Source organism: Artibeus jamaicensis, unplaced genomic scaffold, assembly GCF_021234435.1.
Source record: "Artibeus jamaicensis isolate MK-2021 breed Jamaican fruit bat unplaced genomic scaffold, CSHL_Jam_final contig_558, whole genome shotgun sequence".
NCBI classification, from domain to species: Eukaryota; Metazoa; Chordata; class Mammalia; order Chiroptera; family Phyllostomidae; genus Artibeus; species Artibeus jamaicensis.
The window spans coordinates 1388311-1410806 of NW_026521886.1; the positions used below are offsets into that span (position 1 = coordinate 1388311).

Genomic DNA, 22496 nt, shown 5'->3' on the forward strand with positions numbered 1-22496 from the left:
TATAATACATGTTGAGTGTTCAAAAATTGGAAGGCAAACAAGAAATAGACAAAAAAAAACTACCTCAAACTCAATTACCTATAAATAAGTATGACTAATATTTTCGCAATGCTTGCCCAAGTCTTTCTTTACTAAGGATTTTTTTTCATATTCATTTATTGGGAGAAGCCTTAAATCCTTAAGAAATTATATAAGCCATCATATTTCCTTCCTCCCTTCCTTCCTTCTTTCTTTCCTTCCTTCTTGTCCAGTAGAAAACAGGAGCTAGTGAATAAATGCTCCAGCTCCCTATCCTTCGGGAGGACAATTATGGGAAGCATTCTGTAGGATTCTCAAGAGGTCCCTGTCTATGCTGGTCCTATGACCCACAGTGGTGATCTAGGTAACACATCCGATTAATGGCTCTTCCTCTTTCCCTGCTGCTCTCTTGGCTCCTTCACTTCTGCTTTTTGGAATCAACTAGCAAGTGAAATATCTGCATACAAATCATTACTCGGGCTCTAATTTCTTTCTTTTCTTTTCTTTTTTTTTTTTGGCAGGGGGTCAGGGGAGAAGATCGAGCCCAAACTAAGGCATGTTACTGAAACTAGTATAGAAAACTGATAATTCAGATGGGGCTCTTGAATCAGGCAACTCACTGGTGCAGTGACACCAAGGATCCCCTTGCTGCAGATGAGGGGCAGGGATAACTTCTAGCACATTCTATCAACACAATTAACTCAGATTCTCACCTTTCATGCATTGGGATGAGAGAAAAATAGAAGAGTAAACACCAAATTACGCAACAGGGCCAGAAACAGCATTAAGAGAATAGATTATATGAATTGGCAGGCTTTTGTAAATCACCTAGAATGCCTTAAAAAAGAGAATGACAGATTCATTTCAGCCAACTATAAACTGGACCCAGGCCATGAAAGCCAGAAAACCTTAAAGGCAGTGTTTAAGGAGACTCTCATCAGTTGCAGGGATCATCAGGTTTATGGTGATGAAGCCAGTGATTTCATAGAAAATGTAGCAGAGCCGCCAAGGAGACTGAACAAAGTAGCCTTGGTATGTCTCCTCTGCCAGAGCCCTGACGAGGGAGTGGGACTCTGAGAACTGCGATGGAGATATTTGAGTAAATATGCAAGAAAAAAAATTTTTTTCAGAATTGTCCATGTCAGTCCATCATAATTTTACCCTCATGAAGGCAAAGGCAAAAATGATCAACACAAGGTTTTCTTTCAGCCGGATAATGGCAGTACTTCCACAAAATGAAGCACTTGTAGTTGCAACCTGCTTTTTGAGAGAATCTTGACCTCCCAGATTTCCCTAAAACCTTGAGCTTGGCAGAAGCAGTTGCCCTTCTTTGTTAGAGGAGAGTAGTCTCACTTTGCCTGTAACCATGACAGACTCCTTGAGGTGGCTGCTTCACAGGGCAATGTTCATCCATCTTAAGGTTTGCCCACTCTACCCCACTGCCTCTAGACCAACTGCCCGGGTGGAGAAATCCTGTTTCATCATCCAGATCAGAAAACTTGCTTCCCCCCAAAGAATTACAGGAGCCAGCTAATCTGAACTAGTAGGACCCATAAGAACACGTGTGAACATTGGAGTACATGGGGTGAAATGTAAGACCAGATAGGGAAGAGTATATTGACATGGTAGCACTCTCATGACTTAGAATTTAATGACCTGGTAAGGACACTCTGGATCCTTGAAGCTTGAGCAAAATTTACAGTAAAAGAGTTGAAAATGCCAAAACTACCTTGGCAGAGTTTTGAGGATGGGATCAGAGGAAGTTGGGAATTAGAGTGGATTTGTTGTGAGACACAAGGGAGCATGTCCTTTGATCACGTCACCCAACAGGGCCCTGGGGACACTTTATTTGTTAATGCATCAGGAATTCACTAGTTAGGGGGTGGGGCACATCCTGTCTTTGAGCAGTGGTGGTCGTCCACCGTAGGCTGCGGTGATGGTAGGACATGCTGCCACGATGCTGGGCTCCCCAAAAGCAATAATAGGATGTCAGAATGTGAGAGTTCAGGTGGAACACCTACTCTCAGAATCAAGTGTGGATTTAATGACTAAAGCAGAAATAAGGCCAGAGTAGCAATCATAGAGTCCTGCCTGGTAGGAACCTGTGGTAATGGCTAAGAGACCATGGTACTTCTGCCAAGAACTGTGGAGATTCTGAGATTTTACCATATACATCCACTAACAAGTTAGTGTGCCACAGTGTCATGGATGATGACAAAGAACATGAGACTCTTGGGTCAGAGACAAAGGACAGTGTATTACTCACAATCATGATAGCCAGAACATCACCATTTGAGCTGTTTCTCAGAGCCCCAAATTGTACAGAATGAGAGACAGTTGATTCTTGAACATATGGTTTCTGAGCTTAGAACATCCCAATGTTATGTAATAGGTTACAAGCAAACTTTTTCTACTGCTGTCCTGGAAGGAGACATTATCTTTATTATTAAATAAAAATGTCCTCTGTTCTGGAAGAAGACATTATCTCTATTTTGCAAGGCTGTTTGCTCTGCAAACGTTCTTGAGTTGGACAGTGAGTTGAGGCTGACCGGAATGCCTTTGGGGGCAATGTGGTATCACTGATCCCTTCAGCTAAAGCATGGAGTAAATTTGTGCCGTCTTTTCTAAGTTGACAACTCCCATTGCAGGAAAAACTGCCGGCTGGGTGTGCATAAGTGGTGAGTCACTAGTGTCTCTGGAAAGCTTTTCCAGGTAACCAAGGGTAGTTTTTGAGAGATCACTGTGATCTGAGAGCTGTACATGATCTGCTGGTAGTGTTTGTTTAAACACTTGTAGGTCTATTCCTAAGATGCAACTCTACATGTTTTGGGGAAGAAGACAAGTTAACGCCTGGCTCTCATTTCAAGAATTAAGCTCCTGGGGACAGACATGGTGTCCTGGAAAGACCAGGGTGTTGGCAATTATTGGGACTACTCAGGGGAGTCTGCATGAGCGTGGATTGGGAGCGCACAGATTTTTTTAAAGTATACTTTATTGATTATGCTATTACAGTTGTCCCATTTTTCCTCCCTTTCATCCCCCTCCATTCTGCACCCCTCCTCCCTCCAGAACTGCCCTCCTCATTGCCGCTTAGTTCATGTCCATGGGTCGTACATATACGTTTTTTGGCTTCTCCATTTCCTATACTATTCTTAACGTCCCCTGTCTATTTTGTACATCGGGAGGGCACAGATTGACAGTGCCTCTGGTGTGGCCTCCTGGCTAGTTGGTAAGCCTTAAGGTTCCAAGTTAAGTTAGAATAATTGAGGCTAGTCCTTGATCCCTTCAGCTAAAGCATGGAGTAAATTTGTGCCGTCTTTTCTAAGTTGACAACTCCCATTGCAGGAAAAACTGCCGGCTGGGTGTGCATAAGTGGTGAGTCACTAGTGTCTCTGGAAAGCTTTTCCAGGTAACCAAGGGTAGTTTTTGAGAGATCACTGTGATCTGAGAGCTGTACATGATCTGCTGGTAGTGTTTGTTTAAACACTTGTAGGTCTATTTGGAATACCCGAAGGTAGTTAATCCAACTACCTTTTTGGAATACCCGAAGGTAGTTAATCCAACCTCTCTTGTTTGTTTGTACCACTAGCTGAGTGGTATTTTTTTTTACCCTGTGGGACGACTGAGAATGGGAGTGAATAAAACATTCAGTGGTGCTGACAGGTGTTCTGTGAGCAAGGTACAGGAGCTGGAGCCACCTTTTGCTATTTCTAATGGACTCTTGTAAGGTTGAGGGGAATGGCTATCAAATTGTAGTGTGAGTTGTCTGGCAGGGGGTGACAGACCCACAGTGTCATCTAAGATGCTTGTAGCAGTTTGCGAGAGTTGCATCAAGGCATTTTCCTTGGAGTGAAGGCTCCAGGGGCAGTTATGAAAGATAAAATATGATCACTGTTCCTCCCACTCCTTCATATGTCCCAGGGTTTCCAGTGTCCCTCCTCAGGTGCCAGGGTTATTGATCTCCCCTCACCTCTACAAAATGAGTGTGTTCATTCCAGTAGCTATAACTTCACCTCTTTCCCAGTCATACTCTGTTCACACCCACTTTAGTCCAGAGGGTGAGGTGTAAGAAGGACAAGCACACTGTTGTAGAACTTACAGAGATCCCTTACGCCTCCCACTTGGACCTACAGGGGACTCAGTGAGCAGCGTGTTCAACCACACGTTCACTAACTTTGTGATCTAGGACAGTGCCAATCCAACAAGAGAATGCAGGTGGCTGAGCTAGAATTCATTTTGAATCCTTAAAGCCCCTTTGGGCCAGGCTGCCTCTCGAGGAGGGTGTACCAACCCAGCTGGCCTCGCGAGTTGCCATTAAGGAAAAGAATGGAATATCATGCCCAGGAATGATAAGGGCAGAATTCCAAATTGTCAAAATACTCCTGCATGAACCTCCACCCCTTTCATCTAGACATTACTAGAAAGCATCTGACAGGTAGTTATCCCTGAACATTACTAGAAAGTATCTGAGAGGTGATTATTCCTTTCTGGGGAGAGCTGCATTCAGTGACCAAACTGTTCTACTAAGTTTTGTGGACCAGAAGGAGAAGAAGGAGAGTCAGACATCTTTTTTGAAGTTAAACTTTGTTGAGCCCATCCCCCACAGAGCGGGTAGGCTGGTGGCACATCTGAGACTCCATCAACCTGGTTAACACTGTGTGACCCACCTTGGAGATCCCCAGAGGCTCTGCCCCACCCAACTTACTTCTTTAGTAGATTTTTGAGGAAGCTGTTCCAATGGTCAAATAGATTTCAGGTGCCTGTCAATGGTAATGAGCATGGAAGTTTGATCATATACCTTGACTATGAGCCCATTGTGGTAAAATGTGTACTCTCATCAGATTACAGATGTTTTGGAAAAGCAAGCTTTTGATTGATTTCAAGGGCTAACCCTTCCTTGTGGGTTTCCTTGACTGTCAGTTTACTTGGAAAGCAGGGCCTTGAATTTTTGGAGCACTTGTGGAGATGTGATAACGTTGCAATCAGGATGATAGAGACTAAAGTGTCTGACTAGCCCTCTGTGGCTGACATGCCCACAGTAGCCCCCCATGACCTCCACCTCCTGGCTTTTAGGACACGCAGGAGCAAAAAGTAAACTCTAGAGGGTAAGGGCAGCTAGGCGGTGTTCCAGGAGAAACAGGGGACTTGGCCCTACAGCTGCAAAGAAAATGAATCCTGCTAGCAAACTGAGGGAGCTTGGAAGTAGATTCTTCCCCAATCAAGCCTCCAGGTGAGAATTATCAACATGGGAAACATCCAAATATGTAAAAATTTTTATGAATTGATTTGAGCCAAACTGATGACAATTGCTGGGGAGCAAACTCTCAATGAATTGAGAAAATGATCCAGAAAATGGCAGTTTTGCACCTTATTTCATAGATAATAATCAATGAGAAGGCAAAAGGGGGTTACATGAAATCTACTGGTGATAGCATGGGGGCGGGAAAAAGCAAAGTGGGTAACCTGGGATTGGATAAAAAGTAAAGTAATAGACACACATTTCTTTTACACAGGTGGGTACAGGATAGTTAACAGTCAACAATTAACATGGTAACAATAAAGATGTGGGGATTTGTAGTCTCTGCTCTGGTGGTTGTGCCTAAGAGGCTTGGGAAAAGAGAAGTTACCTTGACATTCCAAAGGTCTGTTATCATAGATGCGCCATGACAATAGACGTGCTCACTGAAGTTGAAGATTGACTTTTGTCAGGAAGATTCTAGCCTAGGACAGACTGCCCGCCATGACCTGCTTTTAGTTAATAAGTTTTTTTATTTCAGACATTCCTATGTGATTCCTTTAGGAACCACATAGGAATGTAAAGCTGTCATGCAGGCCACCCCTGAGCTTGTCGGGTTTCGAATGTAGCCCCTTGTCATTCACAGAATGCATCCAGGACAACACCCTGACTACAGCCTTGTGAGACTCTGAGCAGAGGATTCACTTAAGCCATGCTTGGACTTTCAGAAACTGTGCAATAATAAATGTGTGGCATTTTAAGCTATCGAATTTGTGGCAATCTATTACATAGGCAGCTATAGATAACAAATATAGAGGACATCAAACCAAGAGGACATCATCTATGTGGTGAGAGGCACTCACACTAAGTTCTGACCCATCCACTCCTGGCAAACGGCCTATCTGTGTATGCCCACAGGATGCAGTGCTGCAAGCACACATGGAGACCCCAGTGGTATGCCGAGTCTTCTCAGTGTCTTGGTAGCATCATCTGAAAATGAAGATAATTGTAATATCTGCTTCACATGTCGGTCATAAGAATTAAATATGATAATGTGGATCAAGCTGCTTGGTACAGAACCTGGCACTTTTCAATGTCTGTGGCCAAATGAGTGTGCGTTTGCCATCTTAATATTTCACTGAGGTCACATTTCTGTTAACATCTTTAAGTCATAATGGCAAATTGATTAGCAAATCTCACCCCTCCCCCGTCTAATTTCTCACAGAAACAAGCAACATTTCTTTTTCTCCGCCATCCAACAAAAACAAAAAATCAACCAAAGCACCTCTGTAACCAGCTCTCGGCAGGTAACGACCACCTTCTGGTTAATAACGACTTCAATGAAGGATTCACTAAGGCTTTTCAGCCCACAAAAAAAGTACTGTCCTCAAGGAACAGGCTCTTGGATTTTATAATTTGCTCCCTGGGGAAAGTGGAGCGAATGAGGTCCTGAGGCCTGGCCTGTAGGACCTCTGAGGGACGTGGGCATCCCTGAGCCCGAGTGCCTTCCACTGGGATCTTGGGCGAAGAGGAATCTTAAACGAGCGCGAGGCGTGCCTTAATTTCATCCTAAGAATAGATTGAAATCATCCTGTTCAAACCAGCCTAGCTGTCTAAATGGATGGGCATAACAGGGGCCTGGATGCGGAGGAGCCCCCTCTCGGTCCCAGGCCCCTTTCGGGTTCGCTCGCTGCAGCCGAGTGCCACATCAGCGCGAGCTGCACTTCCAGGTTCCTTAAGAGGATGAAGGGAGCCGGCCCAGAGGGCGGGGGCGGGCCCCAGGCCTGCAGGAGTGGCGGGCCGACGGGCCAATACACAGCAAGCAAGGAGCCGCGGCTACCAATGAGCAGGCGCTTCGGGTAACCGCCGCGGCTGAGATTCGAGCCCCGCGGGGGAACCAGATGAGGCACATCTGGACAGCTGCGCTCAGGAACTGTGCAGCCCGGTCGCGGGCCCGACGTCAGCTCAGCACGTACCCCACGTCTTCTCCTTCTAGCCACTTATTACTTATTTATTCATTTCCCCAAAGAAGCAACCAAGAATCCAAGTTCAAAACTTTTTTTCCCCCTCTAAATGCGAGACAGTGCCAGATCCCATCCAACACACAGTTTAATTTTCATGGGGCTTTGGGATCAAAAGAATAGAAACAGCAACAACAAAAGCCCAGCCGCTGTCTGATTTAAACGGGCAAAGTGGGAAAAATAAAGTGTTGAGTAAACAGATCGAGTTGGGTAAGTTTTGGCTACGTGTTGATTATCATATTTCTCCTGCTGTGATCTCTGTTCTGAGTCTTTCTGCTGTTCTCATTAGTCTTCTCTTCATCAGGGAAAGAAAAATATATCGGTTGCTGCCACAAACTGCATGGAGCCTTGTCTTCCTTTTCTTCTGCTTTGCTAAGATTTGAATTTAACTTTTTGTTCATCTGTATGCTATTTTAAAATTTCCTGTAAGCAGAAATTTAACTGATATCCTGTTGTGAAGTCCTAAGTTCCAAGTTGAACCTACTGATACATTTATTTTTTTCTGTTTTCTTTCTGTGAAAACAGACTATACATTTGTAAAGCTGAAATCTTTAGACAGCCTCCTGTCTCCGACTGTTTTGATAGGAGATTAAGAAAATCATATGGCTTATTCAGAATTAACAAAGCTTTTGCTTCTGTTAATAGGATGCTTAATATTAGATTATTTATAACCTCATATAGCTAATTGCAATTTCACTTACATTTGAAAGCAATTGTAATGCAAATGTGTCTTTTCTATATTCTCCTATCAATCGTAGGAGGCCCAGATTTCTTTCTGATACTTAAAAAAATCTTAAATGTGTGGCAATTTGTGTATATCAATAATGTTATACTGTAACTGTGTATTAATCCCATGATTCTATCAAAATAATATTTAGAGTGATCCTCAGATGTGTTTGCTTGAAGATGGTTCTGGTATATATATTTCAGGATGGAAATGATGGCAAGTATTGAGCTAGCTGAATGGCGTGAGGCCTATTTCATTTGAAACACCTATAGTCATCTCTGTTTAAGCAATGTTTTGGACTTGAGAATTTATCATATATTTTTTTACTCTCATGGCATATCTGTTCTGAACTGATCTTTAATTTCCAGCTTAGAATGCAGTAGGTGGGAATTTGGTGCCATAACTGCAAGTAGCAGAATGTATTTTCAATTCAGAAAGTCAATGCATACAATGGGTGGAACAGTTGAAGTGTTTTTCAGGGGTATGGGGTTAGAAGGAACAATATTGCAGAGAAACAATATAAAGAGCCAACTGGCCCTGTTCAGTTCACAACCCAACTGTGTGACACTGGGCAATTTACTCAGCCCATCTTTGCCTCAGTTTCCACCTCCACCTGGTAATGTGGAGATAATAGCACTTACCTCATGGGGTTGTTCTGAGGACTAATTGAGTCAGCATATGTTAAACACTTAGAAGAATTCTGGCACAGAGTAAGTCTGCTCTTGTACTCACTCTTCATTGCCTTCCTTCCCAGCTCCCCCTGTTGCACATCAGTTTTTCCATCCACCGTTCGGACCTCTGCACTAGCAACTACTAGTGCTGACTAGTTGTTAATGATGCTCTGTAAAAGGTTGTAAAGGAGAGAGTCTAGGGAAGGGAGTGAGGTAGAATCTATCAAGTGCCTTAAAAAGATCGAGAAGGTTCTGGGAGGACAAAGGATGGAAAGACGACTTCTTATTATAGGATGGCTTTGTGGGAAGGTTAGCATTTCTGGGAAAGAAATTGCCCAATAGTTTTAATAGAGAGGGAAGGGATCATAGAACAAGAGCAGGTGGCAGGCATTTTAGGAGGAAGAGGCTGGAAAGTGTGGATCTACGTGGACAATGAATTGTAATACAGGACAATCTGTGAGGGGTTAGTGAGCAGAAAGGTTAGAAAGGTGGGAGTGGTGGGAGGGTGGAGTAGAGAGCCTGAGAGGGAAGGAGAGACTTGGGAGGTAGATTGGTGGGGGATGGGAAGGTAAGCTGGCAGCAGTCACATAGTAGAAGTGCTTCTGGAATCATCCATCTCTGCAGTCTGGTCTCCACCTTGTGCCCAGCATACCTTCCCTATCTTCTCTCTTGCTTCTGTGACCTGCCTTCAGGGCCTGCAGCCTCTGTGGGCAGGATGGACCAGTGAGTCCGGACCCCACTTTTGGACTCATTCTGTGGTGGTTGTCTTGGAATTCTGCTGAAGTGTCTGGCATTCTGGACTATTTATTACCCAGGCTACTTTTCCAAAACCAGTCCACGCCCTGTAGTCTTCAACATGGGTGGTTGTCACACATTTCCTCCTCCTGCCCCGCCGTGCATGCAGAATAGCTCTTTCTTATCCCACTGAGAGAATTGTCTATTCACCTGTCTATATCACTTTATAATTTACAGTTATTGGAGTACATAAAACTTGTAATATGCACCTAAGTGGAGGGTCAGTTTGGAGATCTCTTGTTTTGTCTTCCTTTGGACATTGAGCTATGTCAGACAGAACCTGGGTCTGGCCCTGGTGCCGCTGCTGACCCCGCTGTGTAACCTCAGGCATGACATGGAGCCACTATGGCTCTCTCCATGCCCTCATCTGCAAAATGATCCCTAATGTCCCTTCTTCCTTGAATGATCTTTTATTCTTCTCCCCTACCATCCCTGGACAATCTGTTGCTAGTAGATGACTATTGGATGCATCCATGGCTAACATTTTCTGACCACTTAATATATAAGCAGACATTGTTCTAAATGCTTTACATGGCCCTGACCTGTGTTGCTCAGTTGGTTGGGCATCATCCCACAAAGCAGAAGGTTGCTAGTTTGATTCCCAGTCATGCACATGCCTGGGCTGCAGATCTGATCCCTGGTTCAGGTGCATAGGAGAGACAACCCATTGATATTTCTTTCTCATGTCGATGTTTCTCTCCCTCTCTTTCTCCCTCCCTCCCCTGCAAAATAAATAAACAAAATCTTAAAACAATAAGAAGACGAATGCTTTACATGTCTTACCTAACCCTCAACAACCCTGTGAGGGTTAGCTAAGACAGAGGCACAGGGACATTAAGAAGCTCGCCCAAAGTCACACAGTGAACAAATAGCAGGTGCAGACTCAGACAGTCTAACACAATAGCCCAAGCCTTACATGCTAGTCTGTACTGCCTTCCCTTTAATACAGCTGGGCTGCACTTATTTGTGGTGGTGGCAGTCAAGGAGTCCATGGAAGAAGAGTCATTGAAGGGGCAGGGAACATTTGGGGAATCAGGTTGGTAAAATTTCCCTGGAGGGGCTGCACATGGTGACATGAGACATTTTATCTGTTTATTATATGGAGCTCATTGCAGGTAAGCACTCTGTCTTCATCTTGTTTCAACAGAACCGCCATAGTCCTGGACCGAAAAGTACACATTGAATAAATGTCAGTGGGATGGTTGTCTTCTTCGAAAAACTGAAACAGACTGTGTAAAAGTCAAAGTAATGGTTTCTCCTTTATTTACCTGTTTTCTTCCTATTCTACTACTCTTTCCAGAGGTAACTTTTGTTAACATATTGATTGGTATCCTTCCCATCCTTCTCTAGGAGTCCACTCACAGGTCTAGAGTTAAACATAAATATAATTTAAAAATATAAAAGAGACCACGGTGTTTTATTTAAAAAGTGGGAATATAAAATGTTCCAAGGCTTATGGGAAAATGGGGCAATTGAAGGTATATATTCTGCCATTATTTCTCAGGCATTCTGGCTTCTTGTCTGATTTCTGGAGGTGCTGTGGTTTTGAGATGAGAACTTCATGGTGAAGGTCAATGTTGAGCAATCTGAGGTGTTCTCTTATCAATCAAAATAATCAAAATCCTGTCTGGACATCACATCACTTTGGGAATTCACTATAAACACTTATAATGTATTGATTCAATTTAAAATGTCATTTGAAAACTATTTTAATTTGCTTTTTATCTCATTATCTTACTGTAGTTGCTCTTTTTAGTATAACACACTGACTAAGCAGGTAGACATGGGAGTCAGACAGTGAGGGTTTTAGTTCCAGGTCTGCTTCCTACTGGTGTATCTTGAACAGGTCACTTTTTCTAAGAGGCTATTTTTTTTGTCTTCAAAAACCCTGCATCAGTTTACATTCCCTTCAACAATGCCCAAGGGTTCCAATCTCTCCACATCCTCACCAACACTTATTCTTTTTAAAAAAAATAATAGATATTAAATGAAAAAATCAATTTAAGTCATTTAGCATAGTGTCTGAATTTTAGTGAGGCCTATACTTGAAAGCAATTCATTTTTGCCGTGTGGTAAAGTATGACATAAAATATGCCATTGTAACCATTTCTAATTGTGTAGTTCAGTGGTATTAAGTACATTCACACTGTTGTGTGACCCTCACCACTATCCACCTTCAGAACTTTTTCAGCAATTGAAACTTCATGCCCATAAATAATAACTCCCCATTATTCAAAACTCCCAGCCTCTGAAAACCACCATTTCACTTTCTGTCTCTTTGAATTTCACTGCTCTAGGTGCCTCATATGACTGGAGTTTATGTAGTATTTGCCCTTTTATAACTGGTTTATTTCACTTAGCTTAAGGTTTTCAAGGTTCATCTATATTGTACCATGTGCCAGAATTTCATTAGTCATGCATTGCTTAATGATAGGGATACATTCTGAGAAATGCATCCTTAGGCAATTTCGTCCTTGTTCAGACATCACAGTGCACGTACACAAACCTGGAAGGTATCCTACTCTACACCTAGGCTATGTGGTGTAGCCCATTTATTGCTCCTAGGCTACAAATCTGTACAGCATGTTACTGTGCTGAATACTGTGGGCAACCGAAACATAATGATAAGTATTTGTATATCTAAACATAGACCAGGTACAGTCAAAATGTGATGCCAAAGATAAAGGGTGCGTGTGTTGTCAGCATGCCTATGGGGTGCATCAGGCAGGAGGAAAGCTCTGGAGGGAGGCTCCTTCTGAGGGGACCTCAGGAGCAGGGAGAAAGGATGGGAGAGAGGGAAGGAAGAGAAGGGGAGAGAAAGGGACCGCAGAGATGAGAAGAGAACCAGAAAGGTAAAGCTTGAGACAAGAAATACTAAAAGGGAAAGGGGGAGGAGAGTGGGCAAGAGAAGGAGGGAGGCAGAACAAGCCCGGGAGGAAAGGAAGTGAGTTTGCGTGCAGTGTGCAGCTGTGCGTGTTTGCACCGGGCTCCCCTCCTCCCTAGCCCTCTCCTCCTGCGCCCTCCCATCTCTGGGCCCCAGCCACCGGGTGGGCACAGGACGGACAGACAATATGCTGAGCCTCTTCATCTATTAAACACCCAGAGCTGGCAGTAAGCTCAACAGCTTAGTCGGATACAGCCTTTTCCTTCAACATCGCCAATAAACTTTTCGCTTATAATCCATTTTAATCTTATGAGACCACTGTCATATATGTGCTTCCTTGTTGATGGAAACATTATGTGGCACTTGACTGTAATTTTTAAGGCCAAATAATATTCGTATATTATTTTAACATATGAATATATACCACATTTTGTTTATTTATTCATCAGCTGATGGACATTGGATTGTTTTCATCTGTGATGATTAATTTGTTATGTTGGTTTGGTTAACCCACAGCACCCAGATATTTGGTCAAATATTATTCTAAATATTTCTGTGACAGTATTTTTAGATGAGATTAACATTTACATTACTAGACTTTGAGTAAAGCAAGCTACTCTCTGTAATGTGGGTGGGCCTCACCCAATTATTTGAAGGCCGTAATAGAAAAAGACTCATCTCCCTTGAAGAAGGGGGGATGCTGTCAGCAGACTTGAACTGTAGCTGTTAGCTCTTCCTGGGTTTCCACCAGCTGGCTTACCCTGGAGATTTTGGACCTTCCAGCCTCTAGAGTCACAAGAGCCAATTTGTAAAATCAGTATCCTCTCCCCTCCTGTCCCCCCATCCCCTCCACTTCCCTCCCCCTCTCCCCTCCCCTCCCCTGCCCTCCTCTCCTGTTCCCTCCTCTCCCTTCTCTTCTTCTCTCTCTCTCCCTCCTTCCCTCCCACCATATATATGTATCTCTTGTGGTTCTCTCGAGAACCCTGACTAATGTACTATCTTTTTGGCAATTGTGAATAATGCTGCTATGAACATTGGTGTACAAATGTCTATTGGTATTCCTGCTTTCCATTCTTTTGGGTACGTACCCAGAAGTGAAGTTCAGGATCACAAAGTAATTCTAGTTTCCATTTTTTGAGGAACTGCCACAGCAGCGGCACTAGTTTACTTCAGCAATACACAAGGGTTCCAATTTCTCCATATCCTCACCAACACTTATTCTGTTTTTCTTTTTTAAATAATAGCTATCCTTATGGGTGTGAAATGGTATCTCATTGTGGTTTTGATTTGCATTTCCCTGAGGATCAGTGATGTTGAGCACCTTTTTGAGTGCTTATTAGCCATTTGCATATCTTTGGAGAAATGCCTGTTCAAATTCTTTGCTCATTCTTCAGTCAGGTTGTTTATTTTTGTTTTTGTTTTGAGTTGTAGAAGTTATTTATATGTTTTCAATTTAACTACTTACTAGGTATGTGATTTGCAGATATTTTCTTCTGTTACCTGGGTTGCGTTTTCCATCTGTTGTTTGTATTCCTTGATGCCCCCAAATTGTTTATTTTGATGTAGTGTAATTTATTTCTGCTTTTTCCTGTGTTTTTGGTGTTACATATCTAATAAATCTTTGCCAAATCAAGTATCATGAGGATTTTCTCCTAAAAGTTTTATGGTGTCAATTTTGTTATTCAGATTTTGGATCTATTTTGAGTTAATTTTTGTATATAATGAAGATAAGGGTCCAGCTTTATTATTTTTTTTAAAAAATTTATTTATTTATTTATTTATTTTAGAGACGGGGAAGGAAAGGAGAAAGAGAGGGAGAAACATCAGTGTGTGGTTGCCCCCCATGTGCTCCTTACTGGGGACCTGGCCTGCAACCCAGGCATGTGCCCTGACTGGGATTCAAACTGGTAACCCTTTGGTTCGCAAGCCCATGCTCAATCCACTGAGCCACCCCAGCCAGGGCAGATTCCCCCATGTGGATTGCTAAGCAATTCACTTACCAATCATTAAAATGTTCATATATAAATAAACATTTTTAACATAATATAGCTATAGTGTAAAAATATTGATTTATTCTTTTTTTATTGATTATGCTGTTACAGTTGTTCTATTCCCCCCCTTCATTCCCCTCCACCCTACCCCCCCGTCCCCACCATTATCCCCCCTTTAGTTTATGACCGTGTGTCTCAAGTTCTTTAGATTCTATATTTCCCATGCTATTCTTGCCCCCCCCATCTATTTTCTATCTACTGTCTATGCTACTTATTCTCTGTACCTTCTCCCCCCTTCCCCTCCTCCCACTCCCCTGTTGCTAACCCTCCCTGAGATCTTCATTTCTATGGTTCTACTCCTGATCTAGCTGTCCTCTTAATTTGCTTTTGTTTTAGGTGTGGTTCTTAATAACTGTGAGTTTGCTGTCCTTTCACTGTTCAGTTCTTTTTTATCTTCTTTTTCTTAGGTAAGTCCCTTTAACATTTCATATAATAAGGGCTTGGTGATGATGAACTCCTTGAATTTGATCTTATCTGAGAAGCACTTTATCTGTCCTTCCATTCTAAATGAAAGCTTTGCTGGGTAGAGCAATCTTGGTTGTAGGTCTTTGGATTTCATGACTTGGAATACCTCTTTCCAGCCCCTTCTTGCCTGTAAGGTCTCTTTTGAGAAATGCGCTGACAGTCTGATGGGGACTCCTTTGTAGGTGACTGTCCCCTTAGCTCTTGCTGCTTCTAGGATTCTCTCCTTCATTTTAATTTTGGCTAATGTAATTATGATGTGCCTTGGTGTGTTCCTTCTTGGGTCCAACTTCTTTGGTACTCTCTGAGCTTCCTGGATTTCCTGGAAGCCTGGATTTGCCAAATTGGGGAAATTCTCCTTTATTATTTGTTCAAATAAGTTTTCCACTGATGGCTGTGCCTTTCCCCCTTCTGGTACCCCTATAATTCGGATGTTGGAGCGTTTAAAGATGTCCTGGAGGTTCCTAAGACTCTCCTCATTTCTTTGAATTCTTGCTTCTTGACTCTTTTCTGTTTGGCCATTATTTGCTTTCTTCTGGTCCACTCCATTGATTTGAGTCCCAGTTTCCTTTTCATCGCTATTGGTTTCCTGTGCAATTCCATTCATTTCAATTAGTTTCGCCTTCATATATTTGTCTAATTTGTGGCTATAATCAACCAGTTCTGTGAGGATCCTGATCACCAGTGTTTTAAACTGTGTGTCTGAGAGTTTTGCTATTTCTTCATCGCTTAGATTTATAGGCTCTGGGGCTTTGAGATCTTCTTGAGCCATTTTTGGTCTGTTCGCGCCCTTTAAGTGTGAGGAACGGAGCCTTGGACTCCCAGGTGGCTGGGTTGTGACGCTATATGTGGGGGCGTGGTCAGAGCGGGGAAATGGGGACCCCCTCTGCTGTTTCTTGCAGCTGGGTGTGGTGCAGAGCCTTAGATGGTTCACCAGGGCCGGGCCACTCAGAGTCGCTGGGTTATGACGCTGTATGTGGAGGTGGGGTCAGAGCAGCAAAATGGCGGCACCCTCCCTGCCGCTGGCTGCGGGGACCTGCTGAGTCCCGGTCCAATTGCCCACTCCCTCGCTTGGTATCTGCACACAAATAAGCGACCACAGTCAACCCGCAGCCCTGTTCCCTCGCTGTTTCCCCGTGGTAGCTCGCTTGGTTGCTCGCTCGGTCGCTCCCTAGGTCCAACCCTGCGCTTGGATTGAGCGTCTGAGTCTGGCTGACCGAGTCCTCCTGTGCAACTCAACTCCACCAGCTGCTGGTTTCGCCCCTTACCGGTCAGACTGAAGAATTTGTTGTTAACAGACTTCTGAAAAGTTCAATTTTCTGTGTTCTGGCTGTGTTTTCTGTTGCTAATATTTAGTTGTCTCTAAACTTGGTTGTGTGAGAAGGCCGGGATATCTACGTATGCCTCCATCTTGGTGGAAGTCAATATTGATTTATTCTTGACTTGTTTTTTAAATTATGCCTAAAGTGCTAATTTTTCCCTCATATAATTACTCAAAGTTTCTACTCTTTGTGACTTTTAATGTTTCCAAGGAAGAAAGATTATTTTTCTGTTGAAAGGGCATTGATTGCTGATAGCTTTCCCTCTTTCCTTCCTTTCCTCTCCCTTCCCCTTTCCTTATCCCTGCCTCCCTCCCTCCCTGCCTCCCTCCCTCTCTCCATCTCCCTCCCTTCCTTTCTTCCTTCCTGACCCTCTTTATCTTTCAGTGGAGAAAGTAGTAATTTATGTTTATTAAAAAAATTGAAACAGTGTATAGAGTCAAACTTGATGGTTTCCCTTTTATTTACCTGCTTTCTTCATCCCAATATTTTCCCTAGAGGTAGGCTTTGTTAATAGTGTGGCCTGTAACCTTCCAGATCTTCTCTGACAATTCACTCACAGGTATAGATCTAAACATAAATATAATTTAAAAGCATAAATGAGACCATATCACATTCACTGTTCTTCCTTTGCTTTTTTAAACTCAAAAGTATATATGCACAAGTATTTGTATATATACACAAATACATACACATATACATTTAGAATATACATATTGCATCTTGTGGATGAAAACATGGAGCTCTTTTTTTTTAATTTTTATTTTTATTTTATTGATTATGCCATTACATTTGCTCTATTCCCCCCTCACTTCCCCTCCACCCTGCATACCCCTCCCCCATCATTTCCCCCTTTAGTTCATGAACATGTGTCTCAAATTCTTTAGATTCTGTATTTCCCCTACTATTCTTACCCTCCCCCCTATCTATTTTCTATCTACTGTCTATGCTACTTATTTTCTGTACCTTCCCCCCCCTTCCCCTCCTCCCACTCCCCTGTTGCTAACCCTCCCTGAGATCTTCATTTCTATGGTTCTGCTCCTGATCTAGCTATCCTCTTAGTTTGCTTTTATTTTAGGTGTGGTTCTTAATAACTGTGAGTTTGCTGTCCTTTCACTGTTCATCTTTTTTATCTTCTTTTTCTTAGGTAAGTCCCTTTAACATTTCATATAATAAGGGCTTGGTGATGATGAACTCCTTGAATTTGGTCTTATCTGAGAAGCACTTTATCTGTCCTTCCATTCTAAATGAAAGTTTTGCTGGGTAGAGCAATCTTGGTTGTAGATCTTTGGTTTTCATGACTTAGAATACCTCTTTCCAGCCCCTTCTTGCCTGTAAGGTCTCTTTTGAGAAATCAGCTGACAGTCTGATGGGAACTCCTTTGTAGGTGACTGTCCCCTTAGCTCTTGCTGCTTCTAGGATTCTCTCCTTCATTTTAATCTTGGCTAATGTAATTATGATGTGTCTTGGTGTGTTCCTTCTTGGGTCCAACTTCTTTGGGACTCTCTGAGCTTCCTGGATTTCTCGGAAGTCTATTTCCTTTGCCATCATGGGGAAATTCTCCTTTATTATTTGTTCAAATAATTTTTCAACTGGTGGTTGTGCCTTTCCCCCTTCTGGTACCCCTATAATTCGGATGTTGGAACGTTTAAAGATGTCCTGGAGGTTCCTAAGCTTCTCCTCATTTTTCCGAATTCTTATTTCTTCATTCCTTTCTGTTTGATCATTTTTTTCTTCCGTCTGGTCCTCTCCCTTGATTTGAGTCCCAATTTTCTTTCCATTACTATTGGTATCTTTTGTATCAGCATTCATTTCAATTAATTTAGCTTCCATATGTTTCTCTAATTTGTGACTAAAATTAACCAGTTCTGTAAGGATCTTTATAACCAGTGTTTTGAACTGTGCATCTGAAAGACTGGCTATTTCTTCATCACTTAGGTCTATTGGTTCTGGGGCTCTGAGTTGTCCTAGAGCCATTTTTGGTCTATTCGTGCTGTTAAGTGAGCGGAGCGAAGCCTTAGTTGTTTACCAGGACGGGGCGACCCAGGTCGCTGGTTTGTGACGCTGTGTGTGGGGGCGGGGTCAGAGAGGGAGCAATGGAGTTCCTCTCCGCTAGCCCAGCGCATCCAGTCACTCAAACGCCTCGGGCTTGCTCATCCGATCCTAATTGTGCGAGCCTGCTGCACCGCGCGGGTTTCCCTTCTCACTGGTTTCTCCGCACGTAAATGCGCGCGACCGACTGACCCACCGCGCCTCTTCCCTGTGCGCTCCAGCAGCCAGCTCGCTCGCGATCAGCGCCCTCGGTTGCCTGCGCGCACCGCGCACCGCCCCAGAAATTTTTTCTTGCTAACCTGCTCCGCTGCCGGCCTCGCTCCTCGTACCGGTCCAGCTGAGTATCTAGTTGTCCTTTGGACTCCGTATTGTCGATTTTCCGTGTGGCTTGGTTGTGACTGCTGTTAAAAATAGTTGTTCTTAGATTTGGTTGTGCACAGAGGTGAGGTGGATCCTCCACCTACTTCTCCATCTTGGCGGAAGTCAACATGGAGCTCTTTGTGAGCATATTTTGTCATGGAGAATAGACAGTGGAGCTCAAATGGAAGAATGTTCTTTCTCTATTGAAGACCAAGTCACTTAAAGTAACAGTGGCATTGGGCCCAGCTTGTCAGACCGGGATCATCTGCACTGTTCCCTGTCTGTGGACTGTTGGCTTCTCCCTGTGAGTCATCTGACTGTTTGCATTTTTCTCTGGCTTGCAGATCTCCCACCAAGGACTCTGACACTCAGTTGCCTCTGTAAAACCTTGAACAGCAAGTCCTTTTTTCATGTGCCAGCCACCACTTTGACCAGTCTGAGCTGCTTTAGTGCCATTAACTCTCCTAAAGTGGAAAAAGGTCCAGAGGCAAATGCCTTCTTTCTTTGCTGTCTAAAGCAAAGGTTGTATCCTCTCGGCTTTTTTCAGAAATTGAATTTATTGGGGTAACATTGGTTCACAAAATCAGACATGTTTCAAGTGTACAAGTCAACAAAACATCATCTGCACTCTGTGCACCCATCACCCTAAGCAAAGTCTCTTTCCTTCCCCATTTTCCCTCCTTTGCCCACCTCTATCTACCCTCACCTAGAGGGTGGCTATCTACCCTCTAGCACCCCCTTCCCCTGGCTATCACTACACTGTTGTCTCTCTTTATATATACACATGTTTTCTTTGAAAGATTTTATTTATTTATTTTTAGAGAGAGAGGAAAAAAGGAAGAAAGAGAGGAAGAGAAACATCAATGTGTGGTTGCCTCTTGTGTACCCCCTACCAGGGACCTGGCTTGCAACCCAGGCATGTGCCCTGACTGGGAATTGAACCAGTGGCCCTTTGGTTTGCAGGTCAGTACTCAATCCACTGAGCCACACCAACCAGGGTGATTTTTTTTTGGACTAATCCCTTCACCTTCTTTCATCTAGCCTTTCCTCTCTGACAGCTGTCAGTTTGTTCCATGTATCCAAGATTCTGGTTCCATTTGTTGATCAGTTTATTTTGTTCATTAGATTCCACATATAAGTGAAATAATCTTGTACTTATCTTTCTGTGACTGGCTTATTTCACTAGCATAATAATTTCCAGGTTTTTGGTTCTTGGCTTCATCCCGTTCACTATTGGTTCCCTGTCGATTTTTCTTTGTTTCACTTAATGCAACCTTCATTTCTACTTGGGTCTTTTTTTAAGCTGTTGCAGTGCCCAGTTAGTTCTTTGAGCATCCTGATAACCAGTGTTTTGAACTCTCCATCTCATAGGTTGTTTATCTCCATTTCATTTGATCTTTTACTGAAGTTTTGTTCTGTTCTTTCATTTGGGCCATATTTCTTTGTCTCCTCAATTTGGCAGCCTCTCTGTGTTTGTTTCTGTGTATTAGGTAGAGCTGCTTTGACTCCCTGTCTTAGTACTGTGGCCTATTGTAGAAAAGTACACCTGTAAATTATGTTGGGTGGAGACTTAGGTGACCACCAGGGTGGGGCAACTCATTTTACCACCTTGTGTCTCTGTATGGGGGAGGGCTGGGAGTGGGGACAATGCTGCTGTCTGTCCTCTGGAGATTTGCTCAAGGGAAAGCCACTCATCCTGTTGCCAGTCATTTCACTTTCTCCTCATATGCGACTTGTGCCCCTCCAGCTCTTTCTCTGGTGCTGAGTCCCAGGGGGGTGAGTCTGTGTAAGTCCTGAGATCTTTGCAGGCCCTTTAGGAGTACTCTCCTGAGAATCCTGCAGTTCCTTCTGCCTCCCTGACCCCTAGTGATTTTTACAGCCAAAACTGATGGGGACTTATCTTCTGAGCACTAGAACCCTGGGCTGGGTGGTCTGATCTGGGTCTGGGATCCCTCCTGACTTTTTATCCACCACAGATGAATGTGGGACAGCCTGTTTCACCACCTCTCTGCACCACTCTGCTTCTCTGTGCCTCCTTGCACCTGCCTGTCCAGCTCTCTGTGCCTTTCTGCACTTCTCTGCATCTCTGCCCTCTGACCTGTCTGGATAAATAGGGCTTCTTTAAATCCTTTGTTGTCGGACTTCCATATAGCTCAATTATCTGACAAATCTGAGTGATATTTGTTTTGTGGTCTAGTTGTAATTTTTGCTGTAGTTGTGCAAGGAGGCAAAGCATGTTTATTTATGCCTCTCTCTTCCCCCTTTTATGGCCAAGTACTATTCCATTGTGTAAATGTATCACAGCTTTTTTAAAAAAGATTTTATTTACTTATTTTTAGAAAGAGGGGAAAGGAGGGAGATAGAGAGGAAGAGAAACATCAATATGTGAGATAAACATCAGTCAGTTGTCTCTCGTACATCCTCAACTGAAGACCTGGCTCACAACACAGGCATATGCCCTGACCTGGAATCGAACCTGTGACCTTTTGGTTTGCAGGATGACACCCAACCCACTCAGCCACACCAGTCAGAGTTACCACAGATTTTTTTTTATCTACTCATTTACTGATGGGCACCTGGGCTGTTTCCAGATCTTGGCTATTGTAAATAATGCTGCAATGAACATAGAAGTACATATATTCTTTCAAATTAAGGTTTCAGGTTTCTTCAGATATATTCCCAGAAGTGATTGCTGGGTCAGAAGGCAGTTTCATTTTAATTTTTTTAGGAAACCTCATACTGTTTTCCACATTCTCTGCAGCAGTGCATCAGGGCTCCCTTTTCTCCACATCCTCACCAGCACTTGTTTGTTGATTTATTGATGATGGCCATTCTGGCAGGTGTGAGGCGATAAGTCATTGCTGTGTTAATTTGCATCTCTCCGATGATCAGTGACATTGACTATTTCTTCACATGTCTATTGGCCATCTGCATGTTCTCTTTAGAGAAGTGTCTATTCAGGTCATTTGTGTGGCTTTGTTTTTTCCCCCCTTATAAAAAGGGACCAGCATGTTCCCTAGTAAGGAAGTGAGTAGGATGTCCTCACCTTTCTCCATGGTGTCTGAAATTCTATAGCTTTAAAAAATATATATATATATATATGTCATTTTTTAAATTCCTTTTAATAGATGAGAAAATTTATTTTTAGAAAGTGGTATTAACTATTAACTTCCTAAGGAAATTGATGTTCAGAAAGGTAAATTTTGCTATCTATCTCATAAGTGAGTAATTTGAAAATTTATATGATTTTAGTGTTCCCTTCCTTAAGTTTTCCTGCTGCCTCTGAAAGACAGCATACTTCCCTTGAAAATTCTACAGTCTAGTACCATGGTACATAACTGCAGCAGCTGTGCAGCTGAACACCTGGGGGGTGCCCACTCTCTTCCCACCCCTGGAGATTCTTTTTTAGTGGGTGTGAAATGGGGCCAGGAATCTGCAAAAATCCCCCCAGTGTGATCTGATGCTTGGCCCAGGTGGAGAACCACTAGTCTAATGGGAGGAGTTTCCCAGCCAAAGGTAAGGACCCTTACAGTTATGCTGGTGTCCTTTACTCCCAAAGTTCAGAGCTGGCCCAGTCACAGTTGGAGGAAAGCTCTTCATAGGTCATAATTAAACAAATAAACTAGCAAATACATGTGGTGATGGGTGTTAATTAACTAGACTTACTGTGGTGATCATTTCGCAGTGTATAGATATACTGAATCACTATATCATGCTCCTGAAACTATATAATGTTATATGTCAATTATATCCCAATTAAAAAAAAAACAGCAACAAATAAATTGCATGGGAACCTTTTCTTCCTGAGGATGTTTACAGAGGTTCCCCTTTCATCTTGAGGCCTAATTCCCATGGAAACATTTGTTTGACTAAACTGAAAGGTGAACTCTTTCTCACCAT

General features: G+C 43.0%; 1 protein-coding gene and 1 non-coding gene across 2 annotated transcripts in view; one reads left to right on the forward strand and one right to left on the reverse strand.

Moving 5' to 3' along the window:
- Positions 1-1148: 1148 nt before the first annotated feature.
- Positions 1149-1282, reverse strand: LOC119060668 (small nucleolar RNA SNORA69). Its single transcript, XR_005084638.2, has one exon. It is a non-coding gene; the product is annotated as a small nucleolar RNA SNORA69 (small nucleolar RNA).
- A 5865-nt stretch (positions 1283-7147) lies between these two features.
- The window catches only part of TMEM45A (transmembrane protein 45A), a 93758-nt gene continuing 78409 nt past the window's right edge, over positions 7148-22496 (forward strand). Inside the window, exon 1 of the mRNA XM_053670235.1 lies at positions 7148-7485. The gene's annotated coding sequence lies outside the window, so the exon portion shown is untranslated. The remainder of the gene's footprint in view (positions 7486-22496) is intronic.